Raw genomic sequence first — 14,962 nt, 5'->3', positions numbered from 1 at the left:
CATACAAACATACAAACATACAAACATACAAACATACACACACACAGAGATTAGTGGAATTATAGATAGATGTATATTATACCTGTATTTTTTACTACAATATATTAGCTAATGTAGACATGTTATTTTATTAGCCTTCTTAACCTCTGTGTTTCATTAGTTGTGTACGTTATCTAGTGAATTTAGTCAATATTGTACAGTACAAGTACACTGCAATATTCCACATACACGGAAGTATAAATACAAAGTTCACAATGTGATGTTCGGTTAACGTCACGTTTCCAAGAACGTATCTAGGACGCTAAGCGACGCATGACTGTATTTCCTAATGTGAGACGTCTCCACTCACTCATATACAAACAAGGGAATGATAAAAGAAAATAAAATGATTTGGTAATTGGCCGGCACTCAGCTCTGTGTCCCCAAATGGCTGGTAAGGCTTGCTGGTCATTTGTCAACTCCAAACCACTGCGCGGGAAGTGCACAAAACGGTGAGGAGTTGCGCTCCTCGACGTCCCAACGTGAGGTTCGTCTCACGATGCTGACTGCCCCGAACCTCTCTTGTTCAGTCGCTTTCCACAAGCGCACACGAGCAAAAGATGCGCCACCACCCGCAACCAATCCAGAACAAAGAGAATATGCGACCACAGCCGTTCTCTTGAAAGCCAGCACACAAGAGAAATGCGACAGCATCCAACGAACGCCAGGACAGAGAAGAGCGCGACCGCCTTCGACGAATGTCAGGACAAAGAGAGAGACCAAAATTGGTGAAACCGCGTCTTTTTCCTCCAGCTCTCAAATGTTCCACCGCTGACGTCGCACTCTGTCCAATCACCGAGTGCTATTCCATCATCCATCACGCCGACCAATCACGAAGCTCGGGGCGTGGTCTCCCCGTCACGAGTCGTAGGGGGGCAGAGTCTAGTTGTCGTTTGGGAATGTGCGGATGACGTCGTTCCCTTGCCGATCGGCAAATGCTGTTTCTGTCGGCCCCGGCGGTGCTGTGAGCGAATGAGTCCATTTGTTATAGTTTTACTGAGCCCTCAATTTCCTGGCTGGCCGAATGTAATAAAACCGAAGACCACAGGAGGCAAATTACACACTGGGGAATTAATCTTTAAGCCCTATAAGTAATTGACACAGCCACGCCCCTTATGGTGACATGCAAACGCTCTTACCTGGACAGACGGCCTACTTGTATACATCGAGATGGCTTCGTGGCATACTAAGCATGCTAATCTATGCATTTCTAAATTTCCTATGAGATATTTCATGCCTACCCCCACAAACATAACAATATTCTGGTTGAAGAGCACAAGCGCATTGATTTCTGGACTCAATAAACATTTTCAGTGGAAGCCAAAGTTAAGTTGTACGAAAACAACATGGTTATCTAAAATGAGCATGCCAATTGATGACGCCAGTGTACAAATAGTCACAAGCATGTTTGCATCGGCAGAAATACCTTTAATAATGTGTGTGACCACCATTGACCCCAATACAAGCTTTCACACATTTTGTCTTTGACCAAATTGGACGATTCGACTCTCGGTGTGAGATTTTGCACCATCCTCCGACCAGAGCCACTTCCTGTTGATAGAGACTATGGGAAGACTTGGTGACCCTAAATATGTCTCCAAGATTATCCCAAGCATCTCTAATCTGATTCCAGTCCAGAAGTTGATTGCAGAGAAATTCAAAGTCCAAACCACTTGTGGAGTTTCGGAGCTCAGTGATGACGTTCGTGGTTGGGATCGAGTGACCAACGGTGGAAAAACGACTCTGGCTCAAAGGCTGCTTTCTGCATTCCCATGGTGCAGGATCATTCATCAGGACACTTTCTTTGAGCATCCAGAGCAAGTGGCAATAGGAGAGCATGGATTTTATCACTATGATTTATTAGAAGCACTGAATATGGATGCTATGGTGAATGAAATTAAAGGTGGTTGAACACAGAAGATATGGAGAGTCCAGGCCTACTAATAGTTGAATGTTTTCTCCTGTACACTTATCCCCTACTGATCGCGGTGTTTGGCTGGCGATGCTTCATTCAAGTGCCTTATTAAGAGAGCAAGGGAAGGAGAATAACTTCAAAACAGCTATTCACCAGCAGCTCAGATCCCCCCCCCCTCCCCTGTTAACCCTGCTCACCACCCCCAAATCCACCTCCTTCCAAGTTTCCAGTTTTTCCTTCCTGAAGAGTTTGCTTTTGTATCCATGTTGTCCACCACATGCATCCTCCACCACGTTCTCCCCACACCCATTATTTTTAAAATCTATTTTATCCTTCAAACCTTCTGTTGGTGCCCCCCCCCCCCCCTCTCTCTCTACTCTTGTTATGACAAAATCTACAAATCTTTTGCTATCTACCATACACAGGTAGTCAGGGCAAGAATTTGTAATTTGTTCATGCTGCCGGCGATAGCTCACCTACTCTTCCCGAAGGACACAGTGGGATATTTAACGTCCACCAACCAATGCTGGCAGATAAGACTCCCAATTTTTTTTTTTTTCATGGGCTAAGGCTCGTATTGAGCTGACACGCACAGTCGCACACACGCACATGGGCATACTGATGAGACAAACACTCAACACAATAACTGAGCTTGGGGGATGTGCTGTCACACTGCCATCACTTCTCAGGATACTGATCCGTTCAGTGTTCTAGCTCTTGTACGAGCCTTGACTGTATACAAAAAAACAAAACAAGATTGTATTCATGGAATACTTACCCTTTTTTCAATGGAGCGGTTTTGGAGATATTGAGGTGCAATGTTTTTCAGTTTTTCCAAGATGGTGCCTATACCATGTGACAGATGATGTAATAACAGACTCTTTGCTATAACAGACAGACTCTCTGCTCACCTTCACTCCTTCATTCCTCTTTTCTCCCACCTCTGGAACAAACTCCCTCACTCTCTCTTCAATCCCACTCCTCCCCTCCAGGTCTTTAAAACGGCTGTTCACCACCATCTCTTATCTTCCCCAATCCAAAACCTTGATCTTTTCTACCCCCGCTAATTTCACCCCAAATCCACTTTTTTGAGGTGACTTTTGTCTTCTTTCCTGGAAGTCCTTGGTGTCCTTGCGTTTTATACCTATCCTGCCTCCCCCCAGGCCCTCTGCCTCCCACACATCTCCGATGTCCCTGCCCTCAAATGTTGTATTTGTGTGCTTCCTCCCCTTCTCTCCCCATCTTGTCGACGGCTCCCCTTTTTATATACTTTGTTTGCTTGTTTGTTTGATTAGTTTGTTTGATAAGTGTTAGCTATTTCACGAGCCGAGACTCTTTATACAAAAAAAATAAAAAATAATTATTATTATTTAAAATAGTCTACAGGAGGAGGCATTCCTACGGTGAAAATTTTGTGTTCATCAGCCCAACAGTTGCAGAGAAAAACAAATTCATACTGATCGGATGAAGCGTTATACTTGTCGAGTTATGACGTCATAATTAAGCTACCGACGACATCATCATCGACATATCTTATTCCTCATGGGGATTACTTGACAATGAGCCATGTTTAAATTTTTTCCATGGAGTGGTTTCAGAGATATGGAGGTGTGAAGTTTTTCAAAGATGGCGCCTGTACCGCGTGACCTATGCCATAATTATCATTAAAATATTATACAAGAGGCGCTCCTATGGTGAAAATTTCCTGTCAATCGGACCAATTATTGCAGAGAATTTTTGTTTTTCATACTGATCAGATCAATATCAGAATTTTTTTTTTCCCATACTGATCAGATCAATTTTCTTTTCTCCCCCCTACCTCTCATGAACATCTTACCCTTTGTCCAGCGTTTTGAAAACAGAACAAACAAACAATAACCAAAAATTCTACATTAATTCTTTCTCTCCTCCCGGACACGTGCTTGTTCGCTCTCCTCCTCGTCTCGACTTGTGCCCCGCCCCCTATATCTCGTTTTCTTCCACCTCTGCTCCTGCTTTCTCAAATCCACGTTCTCACTTGGAGACTTTTCCCAGATTGTTTTTCATGGTTTTGTTTAAATATTATTTAAATATGTTTAAACCGCAGCCATGATGCTGATGCCGCCCTTCCCCCCCCCCCCCCCCCCCCCAGAATTTCCATGTTTTAAACGCTTCCCAGTGTCTACCCTGGATTAGAATAGGTACACCGTATCCCTGCGTGTCGTAACAGACGACTAAGAGGGTTTTTTTTGTTTGTTTTTTGTACACAGAGTCGAGGCTCGTGAAAGAGCTAACATTTATCAAACAAACAAATCAAACAAACAAGCAAACAAAGTATATAAAAAGGGGAGCGGTCGACAAGATGGGGCGAGAAGGGGAGGAAGCACACAAACTCAACATTTGAGAGCAGGGACATCGGGAGATGTTTTTGGAGGGAGAGGGCCTGGGGGGAGGCAGGATAGGTATAAAACGCAAGGACACCAAGGACTTCCAGGAAAGAAGTCAAAAGTCACCTCAAAAAAGTGGATTTGGGGTGAAATTAGCGGGGGGTAGAAAATATCAAGGTTTTGGATTGGGGAAAATGAGAGATGGTGGTGAACAGCCGTTTTAAAGACCTGGAGGGAGGAGTGGGATTGAAGAGAGTGAGGGAGTTTGTTCCAGAGGTGGGAGAAAAGAGGAATGAAGGAATGAAGGAGTGAAGGTGAGCAGAGAGTCTTGATTTTGGCAGTTTAACCATAAGAGGGTTGCAGGCAGATCCTGTGCGACCTGCAGGAATATTTGGGGGACAGAGCCCAGAGAGAGCTGGGGGAGCAAGGCCGGAGAGGAGTCGGTAGAAGACGGAAAGACCACCAACCTGCCTGCGGTGATTAAGTGAAAGGCCCTCGGAGATAGCGTCATCGCGGGAGATTCCAATGATTCTGAACGCTTTGGTTTCAACAGCGTGAAGACGAGCTAGGTGTGAGGCAGGAGCACCAGCCCAGAGGGTAGAGCAGTACTCCATTGAGCTGCGGATGAAAGCCTTGTATGTGGTGAGGAGCTCAGGTGTGCCAAGGAAGGAGTTCGCACGACGGAGGATGCCCAGTCGGCGACTGGCTTTGGAGGCCAGCTTGGAAATGTGGTTTTCCCAGGAAAGATCATGGCAGATAGTGAGACCCAAAAGCTTGAGTGACAGAACTTCTTGGAGAGGATTGTTCAGAAAGTGGATGGGAGGGTTGTCCAGTCGATCATTTCGGAGAGACATCGTAAGAGTGTGAGATTTGTCAGGATTGAAAGACATGTTCCACTTGTTTGCCCAGTCTGTGATTTTGTCCAGGTCTGCAGAGAGTGAGGAGGCTGCAGACTGCCGATCTGAGGGATGAGGAATGGAGCGGCAGAGAGTGGAGTCATCAGCAAAGAGATAGAGAGGATTTTCAAGAGAGTCAGAGAGATCATTGATGAAGACCAGAAAAAGCACAGGGCCCAGAACACTGCCTTGGGGAACTCCAGCCTGAACAGGAAGAGGAGATGAGAGAAACCCATTCAGGGCCACACGTTGACTACGACTAGAGAGGAAGTCCGCCAACCATGCGTGGAGATTTCCATGGATACCAAAGGAGGAGAGTTTGGTGAGCAGAGCGGGGTGCCAGACCGTATCGAAGGCACGTGATATGTCGAGGGAGACAGCTCTAATTTCCTGTTTGGCATTGAGGACCTCCATCCATTGTTGAGACAGCAGAAGCAGCATGTCCAGAGTAGAGTGACCTGGTGTGAAACCAAATTGATGATCAGAGATCAAGCCATTGGAGAAGAGGAATGATTTCATATCCGAAGCAATGATGGATTCCATGACTTTGCTGATAATTGGGAGAAGGCTGATTGGTCTGTAGTTGCTAGGATCTGTTTTTGCACCTTTTTTGTGCAAAGCAGTGATGTTGGCTGATTTCCAAGCAGATGGCAGTTGACCTTGAGCAAAAGAGAGGGTGAAGAGAACAGAGAGAGGGAGTGAAAGAGCGGAAGAACAGGATTTTAGGACCCGTGGGCTGATGCCATCAGGTCCAGTTGCAGAATCAGAGTCGAGGGTTGACAGAAACTTTTCCACCTTGTCAGGAGGAAAGGACACGGAGTCCAGGAGCAGCTGGGTACGACTGGGTATGGTGGGTACAGAGAGGGATGGGTTTGGGACACAAGATTTAGAGGCAAACACAGAGTTGAGGCATTCAGCTTTTTCACGTGCGGAGTCCGCTGTGTAGCCGTTTGAGGTAAGGGAGGGGATGGAGGGGGAACAAACACCAGAAACAGATTTGACCAGATGCCACCAGGATTTGGAAGAGGGAGACAGATAAGAGAGTTCAGTCTTGAGAACGGAGAGATATTGTTTCCTGGCTCTCCTGAGGGTGGACGCACACTTGTTTCGGGCTTTGTGAAAGGAAATGAGATTTCCTTCCGTTGGATTTGCTTTCCAGGAGACGAAGGCAAGTTGTTTCTGGGCAACAGCCTCACCACAAGATTCCGTGTACCATGGATGGGAGGAAGGGTATGACAACTGAAGACGAGATGGGATAAATCTGTGCATGAGAGAGAGCAATTTACTTTGGAAGAATTCCCAGGATGAGTTGATGTCAGAGGTGGTAGAGATGGGAGACCAGTCCAGATGATTGATGGCTGCTTGAAGACCGTGCCAGTTGGCCTGAGTGAAATTCCAGACTCGTCGACGCTGAGCAGGCTCCCTGAGAATGGTCAGAGAGATGTCCACTTTAACAAGCACGTGATCAGATGATCCGATTGGAGCAGAAGAAGAGCAGCAGACATTTTCAGGGAAGTTAGTCATAACCAAGTCCAGAAGAGAAGATGCTCCGTTGACTGAGATCCGGGTCGGGAAATTGACAGATTGTGTCAGTCCCAGTGAGTCGCAGAAGTCCTTTGCTGAGGAGCCATAGCTGGTGAGAGAGGTACCCACACCCAGCCAACTGGCATGGTGACAATTGAAATCACCACATATGAGGAAGAGAGAGTTGGGATGAGTAGATAGAAGTTGGTCCATATTATCAGACAGCGAGATGTAGATGGAGTCATCACTGTTTGGTGGACGGTACAATACACATATGAACAAGAGGTGGGATCGAAGGGGAAGCCGTAGCCAGAGGTATTCCTGGGGGTGAGGTGGAGAGAGTGCAGTGCAGGGCGAGTGAGGAAGAGAGTTTTTGATAAAGATAGCAACCCCACTTCCAGGACGAGGCTCAGGTCTATCATACCGGAGGAGGGAGTAACCTGGGAGAGATACTAAGGAATCAGAGACATCATGAAGGAGGAAAGTTTCTGTTAAGCAGATCACGTCTGGTTTGACAGAAGCAACCTGTATGGAGAGATCAGTTAAGTTTGAATGAAGGCCCCGGATGTTTGAGGTCCATACCGTTAATGAAGAGGAAGGGGGAGCATCGGATACAGAACAGGGGGGAGGAGGGGTAGGGTAAGATGTGGAAGAGGTGGAAGAGGTAGGGAGAGCTGTTGAAGGTGTGTCAGAGATTTCAGAATAGCTCGGAGAAAGGGAAGGATGGGGCGGACAAAAGGTTTGATGATGATTGGGTGAGGCACAATGAGGTGTTATTTGAGGAGGGGGAAGAGCGAGGCAGAAGGTTGGGGGAGATGGAGGTGAGAGTTGGAAGGGGGAAGAAGCGGGGAGGACGCTTTGAGGAGTGAGAGGGGGGAAATTGAGAAGAAATGAGGGTGGGGAGATTTGAAGGGGAGGGGCGAGGGGGGAGTTTAGGACGGAAGGGACAAGGGGAGGGATTTGAAAGGGATGGGATATGGGGGAGATTTGGAGGGGAGGGGTGAGGGAGGAGTCTAGGAGGGGAGGGGTGAGGGAGGAGTCTAGGAGGGGAGGGGCGAGGGAGAGTCTTGGAGGGGAGGGGTGAGATTGGATTTTAGAAAGTGTACGATTAATGGGAAACGAACATTTATTGCAAAATGAGTTTCTTGTGACCGAGTCAAAAATACGTTTAAGGACGCTGGATGGAGGATGGAGTGCAGGAGAGTTTAGGGAATGTAGAAAAAAGGCACGATAGAGATGGATTTTTTTTTTGGGATGAATAGATTTGGTGAGCAAGTCGAAAGCAGCCTTTTAAAGAAGAAGAACAAAAAGGTGTTATAATATACGACGGAATACAGAACTTGAGGGGAAAGTGTAAACATTGAAGGTTAATAACAGTGAAAACCTATCTGGGGAAATGGGGGAGAAACACGTGGTCTAAGAACGAACGAACTAATAAATGAATGAGAACAAAGAATAAGAACAGAGAAGGAAATGTTTTTTTGTTTGTTTTTTTTGAGTTGAGATTTACACAAGGAAGTAAGCTATGGGGTGAAAAGACTGGGAAAAGCAGAGAACGAAAGTTATTGGAGCACAAACGACGGACCGCTGAGAGAAAAACAAAGCCTCAAGGTTGGACACTGTACAAGGCCTCAAAATATACGGCACGAATTAACACGATTTTCTCTACAGGTATGAGAGATTTGCACCGAAAATCTTCCTCGGGACACAATATACGTACACACACCATAAAATAAATACAGTTATAACGAAAATACAAATGGGAACAATTACTTAACTTCGATTTCGATGGAGAGCTGCGAATAAACGAAACCTTGCCGGCAAGACCGGAAGCGGAATTTTTCCAGTTGGAAGGGCATCCAGTTGGCGTCAGGAAGGTCAGGAAGGCCAGTTGGCGTCAGGAAGGGCATCCGGCCATTAAAAAAAAACATTGCCTCAAAAAGAGAACCATGACAATTACAACTACATATGGGCAGGGTACAGCCCGATGTGGAGATCGGTTTCTGAGGTTTGGGACATGGAATGTAGGGACAATGACAGGGAGATCAGGAGAAGTGGTGGAAGTATTGGTCAGAAGAAGAGTGGGACATATGTTGTGTGCAAGAGACGAGGTGGAAGGGAAGTAGTGTGAGAATGGTGAAGGGTAGGCAGGGACAGAAATATAAGTTTATGTGGCAAGAGTGCCTGAGGGCGTGAATGGTGTTGGTGTCCTGTTTTCTGAGGAGTTTGTAGACAGTGTGGTGAGTGTGACTCGAGTGAGTGATAGGTTGATGATGGTGAAAATGATGATTGGAAAGCTCTTGGTGAACGTCATCTCGGGATATGCTCCGCAGGTTGGTCGAAGCGATGAAGAGAAGGACAAGTTCTGGTGTGCGATAGAGAAGCTGATGGAAAACGTGAAAGATGAGGAAGTTGTTGTGGTAGGAGGAGACCTAAATGGACATGTGGGAAGGAGTATGGATGGTTTTGACGGAGTTCATGGGGCTTACGGATATGGTGTGAGAAATGGAGAAGGTGAAAGGATTTTGGAGTTTGCTGATGGAGCTGATTTGTTGATTTGTAATACTCAGTTCCAGAAAGAGGATAATAAGCTTGTTACATACACGTCAGGTGGGTCGACGACAACCGTTGACTACCTGATGGTGCGTCGGCGAGGTAGGGGGCACCTCCGGGACACAAAGTTGATCTGTTTCACAGCACCACTTGGTTGTCTGCGACATAAGGGTGAAAGGTGCGAGGAGAGCTCGGCAGGTGAAGTACCAATCGAGAATGAAGGTGTGGAGGTTGAAAGAGGTGACAGTAAGGGAGGCATTAAAAGAGAGGCTGAGTAGGGTCGAGGATGATGTGGTTGAGCTTGAAAGTGGTTGGATGTCAATGAAAGCTAGTCTGTTGGGAGTCATTGGTGAGGTATGTGGATGGACAAAAGGACCACCGAGGCACTCGGAAACATGGTGGTGGGATGATGAATTTGGAAAGAGGATTGACGAGAAGAGGAAGAAGTTCAAGGAGTGGCAAAAGGCGAAGGGTACGGGAGCAGAAACAGCAGAGCATGAAAGTTATAAGGCAGCCAGGAAGGCTGCAAAGAAAGATGTAGCAAAGGCGCAGGAGGCATGCAGGAAAATGTTCGGAGAACGCTTGGATTCGGAAGAGGGTCAGAAAGCAGTATTCAGGATTGCAAAGCAGATAGCGAAAGAGAGGTGTGATGTGATGGGGGTGAGTTGCTTGAAGGATGAAGTGGGACAAATCGTTGTTGACCCAGATGGAATTAAAGGAAGATGGAAAAGATATATGGAAATGCTGTTGAATACAGAGAATGAATGGGATGGCAACATAGAGAGTAACCCAGTTTTAGGACCGGCAGAGAAGATAACTGAGAAGGAAGTTGAGGAAGCGATAAAAGCAATGAAGGGTAGAAAAGCGGGAGGGCCGACGGGAGTTGTGGGAGATATGTTGAAGGCAGCAGGAAGTTGGGGTGTGAAGAGAATGACAGAGATCTGTAATCTGGTGGTGAAAGAAGGCCACATTCCAGTGGATTGGAAACTGAGTACCCTCGTCCCTCAATACAAGGGGAAAGGTGACCCTCTGGAGTGTGGATCGTACCAAGCGATAAAGTTATTGGAGCATGGAATTGAAGGTATTGGAAAGGGTGTTGGAAAGGAGGATAAGGAAGAAAGTGAAGATCGATGAAATGCAGTTTGGATTTATGCCAGGAAGAGGAACGACAGACGCGCTTTTCATTGTGAGGCAGTTGCAGGAGAAGTACATGGGGAAGAGGAAGAAGTTGTTTCTTGGGTTTGTTGATCTGGAGAAAGCATTCGATAGGGTTCCATGCAAAGTATTGACATGGGCATTGAGGAAGTTAGGAGTGGAGGAATGGTTGATCAGAGTAGTGATGGCAATGTACAAAAGAGCGTGCACAGCTGTAAGGACGAAGGATGGGAACAGTGGTGAGTTTGAGGTGAAGGTGGGAGTGCATCAGGGGTCGGTACTAAGTCCACTACTATTTGTAGCTGTGATGGAGGTGCTGGCTCAGAATGTAAAGGAGGGTTTACCGTGGGAGTTGTTGTATGCAGATGATCTGGTGTTGATTGTGGAAAGTATGGATGGACTGAAGGAAAAGATGAACAAGTGGAAGGAATGTATGGAGACAAAAGGTCTGAAGGTGAATATCGGAAAGACGAAGGTGATGGCAAGTGGTAAAGCATGTGGTGAGGTGGAAAGAACTGGGAAGTGGCCCTGTGCTGTGTGTAGGAAGGGTGTCGGAGTGAACTCCATTCAATGTACAATGTGCGCTGAGTGGGTTCATCAAAAATGTAGTGGTCTGAGAGGGTCATTAACCAGTGTGGCAGCTACATTCAAATGTAAGGTGTGCACAGAGGGAGCTGCAGATGGAGGAAATGTTGAGTTGGATCTTGGAGACGGCGTGAAGCTGGAAGGTGTGAAAACATTTTGCTACCTCGGAGATATGCTGAATGGAGAAGGTGGATCAGACTCGGCAACGTTTGCTGGAGTGAGATGTGCATGGAAGAAGTTTCGGGAACTGAGTGGCGTGCTGATGATGAGGGGAGTGTCGTTGAAGCTGAAGGGAAAGGTGTATGCTGCATGTGTGAGAAGTGTTATGATTTATGGGAGCGAGACATGGGTAATGAACGTAGAGCAGCAACGAAGGTTGGAAAGGGTGGAAATGCGAATGGTTCGACGGATGTGCGGAATATCGTTGAGAGAGAGGAAGACAAATGATGAATTGCGAAAGATGATGGGAATAGAGCCTGTGATTGATGCTGTGAAGAGGAACAGGTTGAGATGGTTTGGTCATGTGTTGAGGAAGGATGAAAGTGACTGGTTGAGAAGAGTGATGGAAATGAATGTAGAAGGAAGTAGAGGACGGGGAAGACCGAGAAAGACTTGGCTGAAGATGGTGGAAGAAGAAATGCGGGCAAGGGGGTTAACAAGGAGAGATGCAGAAAATAGGGCAAAATGGAGAAGATTGTCATGGGGACCGCAAGGCTAACCCCTGCTCTTGTCGGGAAAATGGCCTTTAAAATGCATGTTGTTGTTGTTGTTGTTGTTGTTGTTGTTGTTGTTGTTGTTGTTGTATACTGATCAGATCAAGTGTTGTACTTGTTGAATTATGACGTCATAATGAAGGCACCGATGACATCATCAAAATCAACATCTTATTCCCCATAGGGAGTATTGACGATGAGCCTTGTTTCAACTCTTTCCATTGAGCGGTTTGGGAGATGTAGATAGGGGTGTAACGTTTTTCCAAGATGGCGTCCATACCACGTGACCTATGGCATCATAATTATGAATAAAAAATTACACAGGTGGATGCGCTCTTATGGTAGTATCCCTGCGCATCGAAGAGGCGACTAAGGGTATCGACTAGGCATCGACTAAGAGGAAGGGCATCCGGCCATAAAAACATTGCCTCAAACGGGAACCATGATTGTCATGGGGCCCGCAAGGCTAATCCCTGCTCTTGTGGAGAAAAATGGGTGTAAAAAAAACAACAAAAAAACGATTATTCATTCATTCATGCGCTCCTATGGTAAAATTTTGTGTAAATCGAACCAACGGTTGCCGAGAAAATGAATTTTAAAAATGCAGACACACGTGCACGACACTTACGCCTGACACTGCTTTTCGCTTCGCGAGCGCAGGGTAAAAAGCTGCCCATGCGAATGATGTGGTCTTGAAGTGCAGCATTGCCAACATTCATAAAGATGAAGTTGGAAACTTGTGGTTGGGCCACGGAGATAACTATAGGCATAATGATGTAATCTCTGTCTGACACCAGTAATACCAGCACCCCTCTGAATTACGACGAGAATAGTTCTCCAGCTAACGTGAATGCCAGCCCAGCCATCAGGCTGTCCGATCCAAACCGATCATGCTTCCTGCTTATGCCACAGTTCGCAATATTTCCCTACCTTTGGAATTGACTATGCCCTAGAAATGACAACGCACTGGACATTGTACTGGGAAACAAATGCAGTCTGAGCCATTCTCCCTCAAACCATCCCGATTGTGTGAGTGAACTCTCTTGGTGTTAAATAACGCCTCACCATTCCTGAAAGGACTTTGACCACATGGGTGGTCAATGTATGGATGATATGGATGGATGGATGGACAAGGGTCATGTTTTGACGTCTACACAGATTCTGTGTGTGATGTGATTTTTACCTGGATTTCCAGGATCGCTCAGAACAGGTGACCAGAATTGGTCACATCCACGTGATAAATAAATTTCTTCTGAATATATAGTTTTCACAATATATATATTGTTACGGAACCCAACGTCGGCCTATGGTTCCCCTTTGAGGGGGGATTAGTCCCCTCGTTTGTGACTGACCGACGTAGTCCCTGAAGCTGCACCGCGACCTCCGGAAAGGCTGGTGCACAGCCTCGTTCGTACCGCGGACAGATGTTAATTGATTGCCGAGCGGTGTTTAGCAACCGCGGCACGAACTGTTGCCAAGACTAACCCGATCCTGAAACGTTGGCCAAAATCGTGCCTCAGGTGTCCAATGAGGGAAAAGACAAAGACGACACGGATGTGAAGAAGAGGAAGACAGCGGCAAAAAGGTTTGAAAATGCTACTATATTTATTCCTACTATTTACAGGACCAAAATAACCAAGGAAGAAGGAAAGATAATAAAATAAAGACAGAAGAAGAGGAAGCGGACACAGTGCACCTTAGCTTACCTATGCAGTCTTACTTAACCCAGGACAGAACAAACAAAAGACAGACTCACACGAATGGGGAATGAAGGCAGGAACGATTGGCTGGAAGGAGGGGAAGGTCCAACTGGAACCGGAGCACGGTCGGGCCGGGAGTGAGCAGCCGCCGCCCCCTTCTCGATCGGCACGTTCAGCAGCCGCCGTTCCTTCGCGGCCACGGTCGAACACTGCCGTCGAAGCTCAAAGCTGTGGTGGTTTAAAGCTCATGGGACATCCCTCTCTCCTCTCCTGGATCACGCAGCTCGTCTTAGGTGCGTCGCGTGCTTTTTAAGTGCTCATCCTCTGTGCTCATCTCCGTAGCTCATCTGAGGTGGGGGCGTCTCCCGCGGGTTATATAAGCCCCACCCTCTCACCTTTACGAACCTCCCCGATCGCTCTGCCTCCGCCCTCTCAAGCCAAACCCCTCGTTCTGGGTTGGTCGGCAAGGGCTGCTCACTCCTCCCCTCTATGACGAGGTGGAGACACGCCTTTCTTCTCCGAGCCGACCGCGTGCTCAATGGAGGCAAATGCAGTTGGTAATAAAGGCTTTAGGAATGGGAATGAAAGGGAATCTACTCTATTTGAATTCGGTGCAATGGAGTATTAATTAATGGAAGACAAAGCCTTAACCTAATACACAGAATAAGGAAATAACTACCAACAAGGAGGAAATCTATGATTGGCTAACGTGATTGTATATGACCTAACTAAGGGACGCCCTTTGACCTTTATACACAACAACTGGAGGAAGGAGGGTGATATTTTTTCAACAATAAAAAAACACTTCTCATTTCCACAACACTGCACCCTCCTCCTCTTAGGCACGTCCCGGGCCTATTACCTTTACTTTTAGTGTGGCACGTAGGTGTAGTTCCCTCTACATTTAACCTGACCCTGAGTGTGACAGTTTTAAAACACAAATAAATATGTCCCACTGCTCCATTGCACCCTACCTAACACACTCACGCCCACAGCTAACCGAATTGCGGAATTGTCTTCAAACTAAACACTTACGGTGGGGGCGCATTATTTACAATTGATGCTATTTTATTTACGACACGCAACCCAGGACCTGTGATTGTTCTTTTTTCGGGGGGGGGGAGACAGCTTGCCCTGCATCGACGCACCATGAAGCACCCCAAAACACACCAAAACACCATCAAGCACCAATCGGTGCACAGTCACCACAGTTCAATAACAAAAATGAACCCAACAAACCCCTGGTGGTGTCTTGCTCTTCGGCTCCCTCTGCTGGCTATTGTTCTCTTCCTGATGTCAACTTCTTTGCTGGCGGCCTATTTGGTGGAAATAAATCTGCAAGCACAAAACGTGTTAATTTTTTTAATTTATGGCCCACAGGGCCGACTAGGGGGTTCACCTGTATGGCATCGGTGCCCTGTGACCAAGGTCCGCCAGCAAGATCTCGGGCCTTCATGGCCGGTTCCAGCAGAGGGGCCATGCCCCAACCCATGGGGTCCATAAGTGGTGCTCAGCC

At 46.7% G+C, this 14,962-nt stretch overlaps 1 protein-coding gene and 1 pseudogene across 4 annotated transcripts in view; both read left to right on the top strand.

Annotated features, from left to right (window-relative positions):
* ABHD18 (abhydrolase domain containing 18) overlaps positions 1 to 14,962 on the top strand; it is an 80,386-nt gene that overhangs the window by 12,308 nt on the left and 53,116 nt on the right. The window lies entirely within an intron of this gene.
* On the top strand, positions 1,606 to 2,141 carry LOC144891481 (nicotinamide riboside kinase 2-like; annotated as a pseudogene).

Source organism: Myxine glutinosa, chromosome 4 (assembly GCF_964187855.1).
Source record: "Myxine glutinosa chromosome 4, kmMyxGlut1.1, whole genome shotgun sequence".
In the NCBI taxonomy this organism is placed as follows: domain Eukaryota; kingdom Metazoa; phylum Chordata; class Myxini; order Myxiniformes; family Myxinidae; genus Myxine; species Myxine glutinosa.
Note: the sequence above shows the minus strand (reverse complement) of the source record. Positions and strands in the feature narration are given on the sequence as shown.